Below are 18,820 nucleotides of genomic sequence, written 5' to 3'. Positions count from 1 at the left end.
CAGAAAAAACTTGTCTTTATATATTAGATTTGCCTATTTTTTTCTCTACCCATCCCATTCTCCTCTCCAAGATTACATCTTTACAAAAACAATTCATCAGCTCCCTCTTTTAATTTTTATCACAGCATAAATTACAGTTCTAACATCTTTTTTCATTTGGCATTATAGCCAAACTATTATTCTCTGAAGCAAAAGACAAAAAGCATCGATAATTTTTTTTTTAGGCAAGACACAATCAACGGCCCACCGGAGACACCATTTCCTGTTCTAAAGCAGTGACGTCACCGAGTGCAGCTTATATCTTATATCTGATTGGAACCGGAGAGTTTTTTCACCCTGCAGCAGAGAGCTACCGGCATGGCATGCCCGTGTTTGCTGTGGGCATTCGTGGTCTCCACCTGTCTTGGTAAGGAAGGCACATGTATTTGCTTTTCTTAGTATCCAATAGGACTGGGAAGTAAGAAGAAAGATTGGTCCCCACTATTGGGGGCAAGAAAGCTGATGGATTTTTGCCTGAAGCTTGGTTCAAGAAGGGGAAAGGAGGGTGGGGACAGAAATCAGATGGCAGTCTGCCTAATTTATCTCTCCAGTGTCATACTCCAGTGCAGTCCTTTCTCTCCTCTTTCCCACAGGATCCAATGTGGCCCAGCAAGTCACTCAGCCTCAACCAGAAATGTCTGTGTGGGAGACAGAGACTGTGACCCTGGCTTGCACATACAGCACTAGCAATAGTGATTATTATTTGTTTTGGTACAAACAGCCTCCCAGTGGGGAGATGATTTTCATTATCCGCCAAGAAGCTTATAAGCTACAAAATGCAACGGAAAATCGCTTCTCTGTGAACTTCCAGAAAGCAAGCAAAAGCTTCAGTCTCAGGATCTCAGACTGCCAGCTGGAGGATGCCGCGATGTATTTCTGTGCTCTCCGTGAGGCACAGTGAGATGATTGACAGGGAGAGGCTTACAGAAACCTCAGACCTCAGGGCTTGTGTTGAGGGTGAGGGGAGTGGTTGGGGTAACAGGAACATAGAGAGGAAATCATTGACTTCTCTGGAGGAAAAGAATATTATTTTATCTCACTCTAGAAAACACAGAAAGGATGTCTAGAAGCTATAAGATAGGAATAAAAATGATGAATGTGCACAATGCTATGTAGTTTTGCAAAAATCTTCACATATATTTATTTCATTTAACCCTCACATCTCTGTGTGTTACATAGGACAGGTCAGATATTCTATGTCACAGTGACTCTCATAGGTTGAACTAAAGCTATATTCCAGAATCGTGCCTTAACTTTTTCTGTGTAAGTCACTCTAATTACTATCCATCTACATGTACCATAATTATATCAAAGTAACCATATCCATAATTGAATTTCCTGTTCTCCTCACAAATCTGTTTTTGTTTTTTTTTTAATTTCCCTCTTCAGCCTTTCTCAGGATTCAGAAACACAATAAAAATTTGCTGTTGCTAGGTTTGGGGAATTTCTCCATCTTATACCTCCCAGGATAGGTTGTCTGATTTTTTTGATACACATCTTATTTCTAATTACAAAGCAATGGAAAAAACGTCATCATATCTATCCCACTGTCTCCCAATTGATATATCAATCATTCTTCCTGACTTAAATCTAGTGTCACCCTGTGTTTCTTACAGTTGCTTAATGCACTGCCTATCTGACCCAAGAAGTTGAAAGAGAACAAACAGCTCTCAAATAGGATTCATGTGCTGCTAGTACTCATCACCAAATGTGGGGGGGAAAATGTTAAGTTCTGGTAATGCCATAATTGCTTCTGATGAAGCAACCATTTAGAAGAACCAGGTCTAAAGGCTGTGAGGCGGTGGCTCTGCCATCATCAGTCACCACCTCACATCCCCTGAGAAATGGGGGATGTCTGGACCTAGAGAGCATTCCACCTTGCTTATGTTAAGAGAGAAAAATTAAATGGAAAAAATAATGTCAACATTTCTTTTTATGTCCACAATTCCCCCAATACATAGCTTTTACTCTTAAGACCCTTTGTGGATCATTTAATTCCATCTGCCCACATTGAGTGAGTGGTAGAGAGTTGGATAAGATACTCCATAGCTGAAATAAGACTGAGGAGTGGGTTCCAGATCTGAGGTTAGAAATATGTTCAGAATAAGTGGTGGAAGTTACTGGAGTTGGGAGATGCCAAGGAAACCCAAAAGCCAGATTGGTTAATAATAACTAAAAATAAGCATTCACAGGAATAGCTTGTCATCCTGCCATCCCTCAGTTACTAGCATTGGCACAAGAGATTTAGTGCCCAGACTGGAGCTAGAACCGGAGCTGGTGACATACAGAGGACCTTTTGGATTTCCTATGGCTTCTCCAGTCTCCCTTGAGAACTCCTCTGCTGCCTGACATAGGCCCACATCTTCATAGCTTTGGGCCCTCCTCTTAGTCCCTTTGAATAGCATGGAGCTGGGGAAGAGGGGGAGAAGGGAGGCAGAGAGCCGTCTGGAACATTCCCCTTTAGTTTCACATCTGGAGCCCCAGAGCAAGTTACGCCTCCCATGTCCCCCAAATCCCATCTATACCCACTACTCACTCCAACACACTTTTTCCTGCCTCAGCTCCTAGAACACCATGCCCCAGCCCAGGCTCAGCACCCCAGGCTCTTGCTTGTCTGGAAAAGTGGGTTAGAAGCCAAACTCAGTGAAAGTATCACCTCTTATACAAACAGCAAAATAATTTATAAAGATTGTGGAAGCTACAGAAAATGAATACCAGACTGCCATTGGTGAGAATTATCAGACAACATTGGACACTACTTTCAAATCCTTACGTCAACAGTTGCCAGGAAGGGGGATATTAGAAGAGGGTAAAGGGGGTCAAATATATGGTGATGGATGGGAACTGACTCTGGGTGGTGACCACATAATGCAATATATAGATGATGTATTATAGAATTGTACACTTGAAACCTATGTAGTTTTGTTGACCAGTGTCACCCCAATAAACTTTAATTAAAAAAAAAAAAGATTGACTGGAATAAAATCCTTAGATCCAAGACTGGCAAAGAGATGCAGAATGCATATGATGAACACTGCATAATCAGGTCGTTTTAGTGTCGTTGCATTTTTAAAAACTCATTGCAAACGTATTCAGAACTGTCAAGCTACCCAGTCAGATGGGCTGTTGCCATTTAAAATCACTGTAATTAATTAGTTTGGTTAGAGCGCAAAGCTTAACTAATCACTCATTATTTTTCATTTCTGCTGTTCAAAGAGGGTTGAAAAATCAGTTTAGTTTAAATGTCTTTCATTTTCTGTTACACCTTTCTTTCTTACAATGAAGAGATGATTCTTCTAGTTTAATGCTAAAACTTTTTGAAGAGTTTCAAAAATATTTTATTTACTATACCCTAAAATTACTGTCTTTTGGTTTATGAAGTGGGTAACTTTTGGTATTTGCTCAGTTCTTTTTAATGGAGTCAATAATGGACCTCCTCGTTTAAGGTGGTTGAAGGATTTAGCCATATATGCTGCTGAAACAATTTTCTACCTTTCCCCCTTACCTCTTCCATTTATGTCAGACTGAGGTAAGAGGGAAAGCATTTTCTATATCAATTGTGTTTAAATCTTTCAAAAGGTTATTTAGCTCACTTAGTGTTTAAACTTTTTTTAAACAAGACCAAGGTCTAATGCTGTTTTGAGATTCTGGAATTAACTGCAAATACTTATTTCAGATATGCATTTAATGCTTTTTTCTTGTGACAATTATGTAAATTAGCTTGAATTCCATATGTCTCTGAGTTATTTTTATCATAAAGCCACAAATGAATTATAACAAGGCTAATTATATATAATATTGAACTCATAACCTTGTCTCGGGTTTTTTTTCCTTAGGTTATAAACTTCTGAAACTCAATGTGACATTAAAATAAAATTTTTCCCTTTTATTTGAGTAGAAAATCAGTTACCAGTTAGTCATATACTATTTTAAAATACTTTCTTTGGATATTGTGATTCTTAAGTGGTCGTAAGTTAGAAAAGCTGAGAATACATATGGTGTACAGTTACAGTCTAAATTTTTCTATCTTCCTATACATCACATGCATGTTTGTAATATTTTTAAAAATACATTTACTGATCCTACAGGAATTTCAAGCCTGAGGTGAATGTTAGTATTTACTAGAAGGAGTGGAGTGGATTATTCAATCTAGTATTCCTTATTATACTCTGGTGGAATCCATTCCTCACATACTCCTAAAGATGTGTTGGCCTGGAAATGTTTTGTTGTTTTTTTTAAACACCAGTTTTATTATGTACAATAAAATATTTTATTAGTTTTTTAAAAAAGTATCACTGCTCACACAAGTCAGATAACTCTGGGCCATTTATGTTTTACCTACCCCCTCAAGTCCAATTAGTCACCAGGATTTACAGATTCAGGCCAGTTATCAAGTTTCATATCAAAGTTTGCTTCTCTCCATCCTTGTTTCTAGTGCATTGGTATAACTCCTGTCATTGGAATTAATAAATAATCATTTATCTAGTCTCTTTCTCTCCTCAACTGTGCTCCTTTGCACACATTGCTTCACACAGCCACCCGAGTGACCTTCCTACAGTAAGAATAAGAAAATGTCCATTCCCCCTTCAATAAAGCCCTGTTTCCCACAGAAGGAACGTGTGATTGTGCAGAATGTAAACCCCATCAAACAGACCACTCAAAGGGTACAAACTGGCCGTTATGAGATGAGTAAGCTCCAGGGGCCTCATGTACAGCAGGGTGATCATAATTAAAAATACTGTATTATATACTTGACAGTTGCTAAGAAAGTACATTTTAAATATTCTCACTGCAAATGAAATGGAATTATGTGATGTGATAGAGGTGTTGGCTTACACTATGGTGGTCATCATTTTGCAATACATAAATGTATCAAATCAATATGTTGTACACTTTAAAGTTATACAATATTGTATGTCAATTGTGTCTCAATAAAGCTGGGGGAGAGGGGAGGGAGAGACCACTACTGAATCCCCAGCCCCTACCATGCCTGACAGGGTAAATGGTCAAGAACTATCTATTGGATGGATTAATTAGTTCCCTGCTGAGCAATTGAGCCTCATTTGTTGCCACACTCCCATCCACCTCTCTCTGCATGCGCCCATCATCTCAGCACATGAAACTGTTTTCTGCCTCTGTTTTTGTGGACACAGTTCCCTCAGCATGCAATACGTATATATCCACTCAACCACTTCGCTATTGTTCAAGATGTTCTGAAGTTTCCCCTCTCCTCTTAATCCTTGTCCTGACCTTCTTGCCCAGAAAGAACTGACCACTTCCTCTTGTTTAACCCTAACTAAAACCCTAGGCATATTTGTAATGTAGCAAAACTAACACTTTATGGAACTTTTTATATGTATTTTTTGCACATGTATTTTGTGTGTATTTTTCATTGTATCCCCACAAAAATGTAAGCTTTAGTTGTCAGGGACTGAGTTTTATTCATTTATTGAATTGCTATTGAGCAACAGTTCCTATACCATTCCTTAATTCACAGCTATAAATTTTAAAAGTTTTTTTCAATGAAGTTAATTAACAGTAATTTCCTCATTAAACATGATAAAATGAAAATTGATAACTTTTTATACTGCCATCTCTACAGCTATGTTAACTGGGGGTTCTGAGCTGAAACAGAGATCATAGAGCATATAGAAAATTATTGTACCAGAGGTGCCAAAAAAATGTATACACATTTTAAGAGATGTTATCTATGTATTAGTTTTCAAAGTTGAATTGAATTACGGTAGCAATGTGTAGTATAACATTCGCTCAAAAGATGGTATTAATTAAATGAATGCTAGCGTCACCATGTAACAGGTAGGACAGTCAAAGAAAATGTCAGAAGCACGATTGTCATTCAAGGAGCACAAGGCCATTTTGAAGGGGTATTTGAAATTCGAGAACGTTGTGGTTGTACAACAACAATGGAGGCGTGAGTATGCAACAGAACCTCCAACATGCCTAACAATTACATGCATTTGTGATAAGTTTTAGATGCATGGGCCTGTGTGTGATGTGCACAAGGGAAGACCCAGGAGGCCGCACGCACAGAACCAACCCAAGCAGTAGTCCACCATAATCAGAAGTGTCTGAGTGCTGATGGTAACCACTTTGAGCGTCCTTTGTAATTGCACAATTCAAACAAAAAAAGTCAAGAACCACATGATTTCACTGATATGTGTGATGTAAAACTGAAAACAACAAACGAACAGGACAAACAAATAAAGAAACAAAAACTCATAGACACAGACAATAGTTTAGGGGTTACCAGAGCGTAAGGGGGAATGGGGGTGGTAGATGAGAGTAAAGGGGATCCAATATACGGTAATGGAAGAACTGACTCTCGGGGGTGAGCACACAAGGTGATATATAAACGATGTATTATAAAATTGTACACCTGAAACCTATGTAACTTTACTAACAGTTGTCATCCCAATAAACTTTAATTTAAAATAAAAAAAAAGTAACTTGTGTTCATCTTTTGTTATCAGTATACATATATTAGTATTACAATTTTAATACAGTTTTTTCCTTTCTTAAAATGTGTATACATTTTTTGGCACCCTCTGTATTCATAATAACAATATTAGGTGTAGCTAACGTATCGAGGATGTATATGTTCCCTACATTCTGATAGGTGCGTAACATGTAGTATTTCATTTTGTAGTTTCAACAAATCTATGCTGCAGGTATCTTGATATCCCATTTTATATAAGGAAATTAAAACTCGAAGAGGTAAACTTACCTAGAATCACACATTGTATGTGTGGCTCATTAATCAGTGGACACGTTGCCTCCCCAAAGAGCGGCAAAATGCTTCAGCCTCTCAGTCATTAATTTGATAGACACATAGACAGATTATGAGAAAGAAAAAAATGCATGAAAATAGTGCTGTGCTAAGCATACAATTCTCACTTTTTCTAGGGTAGTGATTGCATACTACCTGATTTCATTTATCTTTTTAAATGAAGTTTAAAATAAAATTAACAATATTACCATTATTGATTTTTTTATCTAGGGAATTTGTGCCTTTTTAACATTAGTTTATAATTATTTGGTTTGTGAATATCCAATGTTTTAAACCTCTCCAATGAATTTCAAATTTAAAATATAGTTTTTGGTAGAGGTGCTAATAAATGTTCCAAGTGTCATACTCTATAACTCAATGAAGAATGCAGGAGTTTTAAAGGAATTTCTAACTTTTCCAAATTATCATAGGAAAATTCTTTTTTGGTACTTTTTAAACTTTTTTCTTTTTCCATATGGCTAGGTGTTGCTATGAATGCTCTTTTCCAATTTTTTCCTCCAGTGAAAAAGTAATATAATCTGAATACTTTCCCACATAAATGAATAGTTTGTCTATATCAAGAGTTCCCATGGCTACAAAAGTTCACGTTTTTGGAATATACATTAGTTTATTCAATCAATAACTTTTGCAAGTGAGCATAATACATATATTGTTACCAAACTGGATTATAAGCAAAATTGAGATATAAAAAAAGTTTTTACATAAATCTGTATGCAAATAAGAGAGCCCAGATCAAAGTAACTAAAGCAAAAACCATATATATATAGTTGCTTAAAAAATCTGAAATACCCAGATTAACTACTTTTTGAGGAAGGGCTGGACCCAAATACTCAAATAATGTCACCAGTAACATGTCTATTACTTGGTTCTTCCTTACTCTATTTTGGCTTTATTCTAAAGCACACCCTGGCCACAGTGATGGCAAACACACCACCAGGAGTCTCAGACTTATACCCTGCTTTATCTGTTTCCTGTTGCTGCTGTAACAAATAACACAAATTGAGCGACTTAAACAATACAAATCTATTATCTTCTAAAAGTCAGAAGTCTCACTGAATTAAAACAAGGTGTTGGCAGGGCTGTGTTCCTTCTGGAGTCTCTAGGGAAGGCCACTGAAACACTGAGCCTTTTCTAAATTCCAGAGGCTGCCGCACTCGTTGGCTCGTGGCACTCTTCCATCTTCAAACCCAGCAATTGCATCACTCTAACCTTTGCGGCCATTGTCACATCTTCTCTGACTCTCTTGACCCTTCTGCTTACCTCTTACAAGGAACCTTGTGATTACATTGGACTCACCAGATATTCCAGCATAATCTCCCTATCTCAATATACTTAATTTAAGCACATCTGCAAGATGCCCTTTTGCCCTATAAAGTAACATATTCACAGGTTTTGGAGTTTAGAGTGTGGGCATCTTTAGGGGACTATTAGTCTGCCTGTCTTACATGTCAATTTAACAACTCCAGCAGAAGGAACAGACTTTTTTCCCCATGGTTCCAGAAAACATCCTGGGACTGACTTTCCTTGGACTGCCTTGTTCAGATCTGGGGAAAGGGAAGAGGTGGTTACCCAAGGCGAAGCCACTATACTATTAGAAGAGGAATGATTAACCCACAGGCAAAAATAACAGATGACCCCAATACGTTAATTTCTTTTCAAACTCCTTTGCCATCAAAAAGTAGTGATAAACCCACATTGTAATTCCCTATGGCTATTTTGCCTCTTACTAATTGCTTTGGTTGTTAACAAAATAGGCAGCATGGAGCTTTAATGCACTCTCTTAAGTTCTTTGTCTCCCGTCACTCTGGCAGCTTCATTCTCTCTGTGACACCAGGAATCAGACTACAGCAACAAAAATTTAAACTTCTTTTAACAGAAGGAAACACTTTCTGCTTAATGGAGAGGCTGACAGAGATAACCTCCTCTACAGTATCTCAGAGTTATACTGTTTGATAATTTCTTGCACAGAACATCTGCAAATTCAGAAAGGTAAGTGATATCAGATCTAAAAATCTCTTGTTCTGTCTTCATTCAGATTCAAATTTAAGGGGAAACATTTGAGAAGTTGCATGAATTTCAGTGACTGATATTTTCCACTATAGAAGATACAGAAGATTAAGAATGGTCAGAGGATTAAACATAAACATACAGTGACAGCGATTCTGCATTGTCATCAGAACACGTTTATGCTTATACACCAACCAGTGCATTAGATTAATGGCAGTCAGACTTTGGAATATTATAAAACCCTCACACATTTTTTAGATGATTTCTAAAATATTTTATTATTACTTTAATGTTTAAACAGCTGTAAAGGTTATAAATTCCACTGTATTATAAATATTGACATTTTCAATAAAAAACCCTATAATAGCTTTTAAATATATGCAATGAAATCTTAATACCAAAGTGATTTGATACCCATCAACATCCAATTAAAATTTATGACCAAACTCTTCATTAACAATTGAAAATTTCATAATGCTTCTTTCTTTCTTTCCTTAAAATCATATTTCCATTCAACTTCTCCTGCAGAATTTAATATATTTTTCTTTAAAAGGCTTTTACTGATCACCCCAAAGTGAGTGCAACAAAAACATGTTATGAAATTTCTTAAATGTCCTCTGACCATATTGCTCTGATTGTTAAAAATTATTTTTTCTGGATTGAGTGGTAACTATAATTATTAATAATGCACATTTGATGAAAACAACTTAAATATACTACAATTTTTAAAAAGTTTTTAATATAAAAAGCAAAATTTTTTGGATATGAATTTCTTAATAAAATGAGTAGGGTCAGATCTATAATGCTTTGATTAAAGGAGAATTCCCTAGAACCAATAAAAATAAATACTCCTTTCCTTAATGCCTTAGGGGTTTTTAAACCTTAGAGCAATGCTGCAAAGAAAGATTCCTTCTTGTGTAAAGTTGGAGAAGGACAGTTTTGAAATGAGAGATAGGAAATGGAACCATAGTCAAGTTCTCAGGCAGATCATTTTTAGGAAAAGGTACAGAGAGAAGCTGAGGATCTAGAAATTGATTCTTTAAAATACACATCTGTTTCTTAGTTTGAAGAACACTGCATTAACGTGCTCTAAATATGACTGATTCATTCTCAGTCAGTCTTTATTCAGTAATGATGTTTGAGGAACATCAGCAGGAAATTTGAAGGAAAGAGTCTTAAGTTTCAATAAACCTAATAAATTTTCTAAAACCTGTTTGACATTTCTGGTTTGGAGAACAGCTACTGATGAGTTAAAAACTATGAGAATTGAGCTTTTGCACAGCACAGTCATTTGAACCATTTATCTTTATGTCAGGAAAAGCAGTTTTAAATGCCATGGTCATTCATTAAGAATACTGTGAAAGAAAAGTCCCAGTGTCAGAAAAAAATGATCGTTGGTGGATCGAAGAGCATTTTCTAGCTCTTCGACTTACCTGACACTTTTGGGGAATGTAATTTTGTTGTCACAGCACATTTGCCTAGTAATTCATAACTGAGAAAAGGCTCATATGGTTGACACTTCTGTGTGTTAGAGGTTAACCTAATGGAAATGGAAGAGGTGCTATGCGTTAAACCCTGAAAGAAAAATTAACCCCAAATAGTTACATCAACTCTACCAATATTTTTTTTTGCTGTTTGTATATTTATATCTTTTTTTCTAGAAGAACATGTGGAATCAGCTCTTTTTATTAATAGTTCTCTCGCTAAGAACTTTAGTAAAACTTAAACACAGTCTTCCTCCTTATTTATATGAGAGTTTTATTTTTTAGCACACTTAAGGCCATTCTGGCTCCAAATCAAATAATTACTTCCTGATACCTAAACTATAAAATTCTGATTTCATATGCATCTACGTTAGGCAGAAAGGTGGTGGGCCATTTTGTATTTAATTAGATATTGACATTCAAAGATTTTCTTCTCAGAAGAAATTCCCATTTATTTTCAATAGTCTGAATTTAGCCATGAAGGCAAACAAAAGTAGGTGATTCACTTATAGTAAAAGTGTCAAATCCCATGGATTGTATATTTTTCTCTACAACTACATGGCACATTCTGGCTTTGAACAACGTCACAAAAACAGAATCTGTAGTCATAGAAAGCTTGCAGGAAGAACATTCACTGTAATTCATATTTTCTTTGAAGGACTTCAGAGTTCTAGGCCATCTTCATCCTGAAGATGCAGAAAGGCTATCAAACGTCATCATGAAGTTCTCTCTTACTTGAAATGACTTCCTCGTCTTATCTTGTTATCCTGGATACAAAAGCCCATCCAGAACACATTTGTCATTAAATAATTCAAAAGCATGACTTTTCCTCCAGGTTTTTCTCCTACCTTTTAACAATCCCTCCTTTCTTATTCCTTTGAAGGCTGTAGCTCCTCTACCAATTTTTTTTAATTTGGGGGTTCCTAACTCCTCTTTTACGCTACACGCGGATTCTAGGCTATCTCATCAAGTACTAAACCCCAAACACCGTTTAACTGTTTTATACTGACAAATTTCTATCTCTAGCCAAGACTCTTTTCAGCTCAGACTCACCTAGATGCTTCAACCTCAACATGCCCAAAACTGAGCTCATTATCTTGCCACTCTAGATCCTCCTCCTCCAGTGTCCACTTCCAGTGAACGAAGCCATCATTCCATCCAAGAAATTTTCCTCTCAGTAGCCAGAGTTATCATTTAAAAATGCAAATGTAATCATTTCATTATCTTGCTTAAAATTAATCAATGATTTCCCATTTTCCATGGGGGGAAAAAGTCCAAAATCATTACCAAGTCTCACAAAGCTTCCTTGCTCCGGCTTACTTCACTGGCCTCATCTTCCATCTCTCACCTTCACCCATATTAGACGGTATGCTTCGTATCTCCTGTTTGCCCTTCCAGGTCCTCTCTGCATCCTCTGCACCCTGCTCTGTGCCCCCCAGGTGGCTTACCTGCAGGGAATGTACTAATTGGCTCTCTTGTCTTCTGCTTATTAGTTGCTTTGGGCCTGAGGGGAGCACCTTCAGAGATCAGAGGGAAGGAGGATCATAGGCTAGGGTACATATTCCCCCCCAATTTCCTCCCTGTGGGATTGACATAGGCTGGCATTGACCCTCTATCACAAGGTCTGCTCATTAAGACAGCCTGTCCAAACAACCTCTCTATCTCTGGATTCCAGTAGCCACTCTCTCCCTGAGTGATGTTAATTTCATAATACAGCACTATCTTTTATATGTTCCTTACACCCTACTTACACTTTTATAACGAGTGCCACATTAAACTCTCCTCAAATTTTGTAATTTTTGTGTGCATGAGTTTCCTGCTAGGACCCTGACTAATACTGTCTGCTTTCCGATCCAAAAAAGTGCCTATTTTGACTTAAATGTTACTTCTTCAGGGAGGTCTTTCCTAGCCCCTTTGATTCAGGTATAACTCCCTGATACACTTCCTACAGTACGCTGTACTCCTCCTGTTACAACATGCTCCACACTTTGTGGCAATCATTGAATGAGTGTTGATGTTGCCTTCCTTAATAGGCTGCACATTCCACGACATCAAGGATGAGTCTGTCTTGTTCATTGCTATACCTTAGAGCTCACCCTGGCGTCTGAAACATAATGGATTCTCAATAGTTATGTTTTGAATTCATAAATGATAGGTGAATTAATAAATAAATGAATGAACTTACTTTTATTCAAAAGACAATATTGCACCAGAAAAATATAAAGCAAAATTTGCTGGAAATACAAGAACAATTTGACAATATATTAAGTATGGGATTCTTTAATATCTATTTCACAGAGAGATAAAGAGAAAGAGATGAAAAATGAGATAAAGAGAAAGAGATAAAGAGAAAGAGATGATATATATATATATAAAACACACTTTAAGAAAGGAAAAACTGTATTAAAATTGTAATACTCAATATATACCGATAACAAAAGATGAATACAAGTCACATTTGACTTTTGCAATCACAACAGGTGCTCAAAGTGTTTACCGTCAGCATAATTTTAATACAGTTTTTTCCTTTCTTAAAATGTGCATACATTTTTTTGGTATACTTTATATATATGTATATATGTATATAGATGTATATATGTGTATATATGTGTATACACACACACACGGCTATGGAACATTTACCAAAACATGAGCATGTGTTATGACTCAAAGGAACAATAAGAAAGATTCATAAAAGCCACATTCTCTGAACATAATGCAATAAAGCTAGAAATTAATAATTAAAATATAGCAAATAATTGATTGAGAAGGGAATTAACCACTTATGGTTTTCTAAGTAATTTCCAGGGCGAAGAACTAAAAGCCAAAACTGTAGGTCATTAAAAATTAACCCAAATGATAGCACTACATATAAAAATCTATAGACTCATTCAAAGGAATACTCATAAGAAAATGTAAAGGCTTGAAAATATTTGTTAATAAAGAGTGTAAAAAGGAGCTAAATCTTCAAGCAATTTTTTAAAACTAATCCAAGAAAGAAGGGATAGGTTTAATAATAAAAGTAGGGATTAATTTATAAACAAAACAAAAATTAGAATTTATAAATAAAGCCAAATGTTTTAGAAAATCTGTTAAGAAAAAGAGAGAAAACACAAATACATAACATCTATAATGAGAAAGGTGATAAGGAAAAAAAGGAAACACAAATACATGTTAAGAATGAAAAAGGTAATATAAGGAAAGACTTTTAAAAATCATCAGTTAATACTTTTAAAAATCATCAGTTAATACTTTTCTTAGACCCCACCTAAGGAAAGACTTTTAAAAATCATCAGTTGATACTTGTAAAATCATCAGTTAATACTTTGTGGAAATCTCGGTAAAATGGATGATTTTCTAGAAATATAAAATCTTTTCATTTGAACTTTTAAAATTTCTAAAAAATTGTATTATCTTGTAGGTCCAAAGTTGGCATAAAATCATAAGGGAAAAAAATCCTGAATTCTGCCTCTTCCACCTTCCCCACATACCCAGCACACAAACACTACACGTATACCAAGTACCTTATCTCAACTCTCCTATGTTCCCATCTTTTCAAAAAAGCAAAAATAAAAAAGTTCCTTTCTTACTGTTATGGACTAAACTGTGTTCCCTCAAAATTCATAGGTTGAAGCCCTAAGCCCCAGTACCTCGGAATACAACTTCATTTGAAGATAGGGCCTTTAAAACAGTAATTAAATTAAAATGAGGTCACAGCATGGGCCCTAATCCAATCTGACTGCTATCCTTATAGAAAGAGGACAGTAGGACACAGAGAGACAGCGAGGATGCTCAAGCACGGATGGAAGACCATGTAAGGACACAATGAGAAGACAGCCACCTGAAACCAAGGGAAGAGGCCTGAGTAGAAATCAAACCTTCTGACACCTTGATCTGGGACTTCTGGCTTGCAGAACTGGGAGAAATAAATTTCTGTTGTTTAAGCCACCTAGTCTGTGTTATGGAAAGCCTACTTATTTTTAACAAATACACCTACTACCATGTGCCTATCACTATGCTAGATACTGGGAAATGAAGACTAAGAAAATCCCTGTTAGGGAGCTCACAGTCTCATGGGATAAACGTATGTGCACACTGATAATAATATCATGTGGTACATGTGACAGTGCATAATATCTGTCATGTACTGAGTTTCTGCTCTGTGTCAAGCACTTCTCATTTATCTAAAATTCTGTCCTTTATCTCCAGCTCTCACTTGGCCATTTTCACTTAATACATCATTCTTATCTCAATTTCAAAAACATTCAGGTCCCTCTCCAAACTTTTCACGTTTTTAAATAGCACTACATCCTCCCTTTATTCAGATTTGAAATTTTAGAGTTTATAGTCATGCACCAATTCTTGTCAGTTTTTTCTTTTAAGTGCTCTTGGATTCATTGTTTATTCAGCATTCCCATGATGGCTACCTTAGGTCTTTTGATTCCTCTAAATTCCTCTTGCCAAGTTGAAAGGCATTTTCTTGCTTTCCATTGTTGAATTCTCTTTCTTGCCCTTCTCCCCTGTCCCACCAACTCCCAGCCACCCCTGTGCCACTGCCACATCCTTCTTTTAAAAATATTTTTTCGTTATATCACTCCACTATTCAAAATTTCACAAGTTTCTGTTTTTTTTGTTTTTTTTTACAAATATAAGCCCTTTTGGCTAGCTTTGAGATCTCCATAATCCACTCCTAATTTTACCAATGCACCATCACTCCAGAGGTTATTTCCTAATCTTTAGTTTTTGTTGATCAGACCAATCTTAACACTTTCTCACAAACATATCATGCTCACCCATAACTCTGTTTCCTGAAATGACTTTATCTCTCTCTCTCTCTCTCTCTCTCTCTCTCTCTCTCTCTCTCTCCCTCTTTCTCTCTCTCTCTCCCCTGAATTTATATAGAGCCTATACGCTCCTCCAAAAGGATGTACCCCGCTTTCACTGTTAACTTTTGCTCTATGCATTATATTTTAATCTTTCTAATTTATAACTCCATTAAGACCAACTAGATCTTGTGAAAGTATTTAATACTCCCATCTCATCATTTATAGCACTTGATACGTGGTGGGTGCTTGGTATATACTTTTGACTATAATGCTTTTTTATTTCTTCCAATGTCTTTTATTTTCTCAAGTGTTCTCCTCAAAGAGAAAAATCAGTGATGAGTGGTTCTATGAGGTCTGGACATTTCATGCAGGAAAGGGAATTTCAGTGGGAACTTGCTTGAGACAGTAGATTGAGTTTAGTGTTTTTAATATAGAGAAATTATATGTATAAAGCTGTCCCACAACGACTGCAGTGAATGTAATGGGTGAAAAATTGCTGCCCCCAAACCTAAACAGAAGCCTGTTAAACAATACGTAGAAAAGCATAGGACGAGGCATTAGCCCAGTAGTTAGACAGCTGGGTCGAATCCCACTCCCTTCTTTACTAGCTGTGTGATCTTAAGCTTATTTTTTAAGCCCTATAAGCCCCGGTTCCCTCTTCTACAAAATATAGATGTTCTGAGAATTAAATGAGATTATTCATCCACTTAGCATAGTGATTGGTGTATAGTACAGCTCAATATATATTAGGTATTAATATCATATTTTGTTCTTTTTTCCACAACATTGTGTAAAAAGTATGTGAGGACCTGAAGAAGCTGTGATGGTGTTCTCCAAGACTTAACATGGTACAGAAAAGGTACTCTGCTTGTAGGAAGGCAGGATGATGAGTAAACAGACCCAGTTCATCAGAAGTAGCTACTCATATTTGGGGGAGTCCTAAAGAAATGAAAACCTCCCTACCCTCCCAATCTCCCCCCACCAATACAATGATCCGCACAGTTAAGACAACACTTTTGTGGTGGGCATCTACTATTTTGTCCACTCAGAACAGCAACTCCTTCCTGGTAGAATGTAAACTCTAAACATTTGGTCTGAACGGGGGCTGCCACGTTACTTATGTAGCCACCTTAGATAATCCTGAATGATCCAGGCGTGAATGCCTGACCCAGCTGAGCTGATCATATCACATACCACCTGCTACAGTCACAAATTGACCCCTTGGAGGAAAACCTGACTCAGGCTGAGGTAGGCAAAGCTCTACCCCAGAATTTTAAAATTCGGTTTGGGAAAGAGGGGTCCTTTGGTCCTTTTTTGGTGTTTACACTGTGAGATGAACTACAGATAGAAAACATTTGCAATCATGTCTCCTGTTTTCTGGTCTCAGTGAATGAAGCTGATGTACAGAAAGAAGTGGAATGAAAGGAGATTATTTGTAGGATTCAGTTCCCTGGCATCCTGGATACCGGACGCCCATATACACTTCTGCACTTGCCAAGGTGATAGGAGCCAATGCACTTCTCTTCTGGCCGAAGCTTATTTGAATTACATTTCTGTCACTTGACAAATATCCTGACTAAATCAATGAGATTTTTAAGGATTGATTTGCTAAGAACTTTTCAGAAACACCTTGCTGGCATACAGAAAGCAAGTTCTACTTGTGTACACAATTCTATAGGTTGTTTTCTCGGTAATTTCTCTAAATATCCTGAAGGAGCACTGTTTCTATTCACACACAAAAATAAACTGTTAAAAGAATTTTTAGGGAGAAACTGAATGAATTGCATGAGGTGATTCTAATTGGTTGGAACAATCTGTTGAAATCGTATTTCTTAGAAAAAACTACTGTACTTGGAGGCTAAACCTGAGCCTAAATCTGAAGGCACCTAAATCTGAGTCTTCACTGACCTGTACAAAAAGGAAAAAAAAAAATGAAAAAGCTATTAGCAGTGATTCTATGGCTTCTACTAGGCTGTGAGTTGAGGATTGATTGGAAAGAGAATCATGAGGGTAAAGGAATTGTTATACAATGTTTAAGGGTAGAAACAAGATTCAGTCTGACTCATCTGAGGTTCCCTGAGAAAGAACTGGATTATAGGGATAATCAGGGAACTTCTAAAATGTTCTTTTTGGATGGGGTTAAGTGGGGAGGTGAAAGTAGAGCAAAGCCCTCCATCCCCAGCACCCACAAGGGAAAAGGCTGTACTGTCTATTGCAATCATTCAAGCACTGCTTCAGACAGACTGCATTTTACAAACAGGATCTGGGGGAAAGCCTCGGATTTCTGTTTTTACTGGTGTCACATGGAGTAGTGAAGAAGGAGGGACAATTAACAGCCTCACTTGATACCAAGGCGAATCTCAGCACCCTGCATATCACAGCCTCCCAGCGAGGCCTCTCTGCCACCTCCTTTTGTGCCGTGGAGGCACAGTGACCCCCCACGCTTTCATTCTGTACCCAAACCTGCAGCTGCAGCTCCGGCCCATTCCTAATGAGGGTACTACAGTTGTGAGACTTAATACACTGACTCTGCATCTCTTCCTGCAAAGAAAATTCTGAAATGAATAAGAAAACATGGTATTTTTACTTTTATTTTCTTTACTGTGGAGATTTTCTTAAAAGGAAAATGGATTTGGGGGTGGGGGGAGTACCACACATGTCTTTCTTGAGAATATGAGGCCTCATCCTTTACTGCCTCATAGTCAAAACCCATTAGTCTTCCATTACAGAACGATTTTACACTTAGGGCAACTGTCACAAATGATTCCTATGACATATGAAACCATTATTTGTTTTATATGTGAATGTAACATATAGTGTTTACAAGTGGAAGACAAAAAAGAATAAATGTTTATAAAGGATATCCTACAAGAGGCTCATTACCTAGTTTTTTGGGGCTAAAATATTGACTGCAGTAGTTAAGTAATATTCCTCTGTTCCAGATATCTATTTAACGGAATGTGTGGAGAGATTCTTATTGTAGGACTTCAATAGAAAATAAAAAGGCTAATTAAAAAGACCTGAACCCACACTACTGAATGAAACCGTTATGCATATACCTGATTACAAATCCAGGATACAAGTACTCTCATGTCTCTATTATTTTTCCAACTAATTGTTAGAACAACTACCTGCCAAATAAGCAAGTAGCTAATTATCTCCCTCTTCAGGCCTTCTCCACTCCCACCCCTGACCCATCTAAGAATGCAGGAGACTTAGGCAGTTTGGAAAGTGTTAGTCCAGCTTCTGAGCCCAAGCAGTGAAACTCCCAGTTGACTCCTGCTTTGTTTCTTGCTGTCACCCAGTCTGTGTCACAGTCTGAGAGGGAATGCTGGACCCCTGCTGATCCAACCCCGGAAGGGTGACCCCACTCCTTCAGGGTCAGCTTGGCCAAAGCTGCCTCATGCCTGGGCTATCCAGGCTACAGAACTCTGCACTCATCTTCTTCATAGACACACTTGGCTGTCAGCTGAGCCCCAGAAAAACAAAGGATGCTGGATTAAGAGTGGTTCTGGCATGCATATCATGGGCCCACACATTTTTCCATCTTTTGGGATCCATATTTAAGTGATAAATATCTTTTGTTTTGCACGTCTCAGACCCAAAGTGTCTGATTACACTCACTTCCTCTAGAGTGACAGTAGGGTTACACGCTG

At 37.2% G+C, this 18,820-nt stretch overlaps 1 gene segment (V, D, J or C); it reads left to right on the top strand.

Annotated features, from left to right (window-relative positions):
* Window positions 1-357: 357 nt before the first annotated feature.
* Window positions 358-940, top strand: LOC308497842 (T cell receptor alpha variable 38-2/delta variable 8-like). The segment is given in 2 exons: window positions 358-406; window positions 633-940.
* Window positions 941-18,820: the final 17,880 nt, after the last annotated feature.

This window comes from Rhinolophus hipposideros (genome assembly GCF_964194185.1).
Source record: "Rhinolophus hipposideros genome assembly, chromosome: 5".
Lineage (NCBI taxonomy): Eukaryota > Metazoa > Chordata > Mammalia > Chiroptera > Rhinolophidae > Rhinolophus > Rhinolophus hipposideros.
Note: the sequence above shows the minus strand (reverse complement) of the source record. Positions and strands in the feature narration are given on the sequence as shown.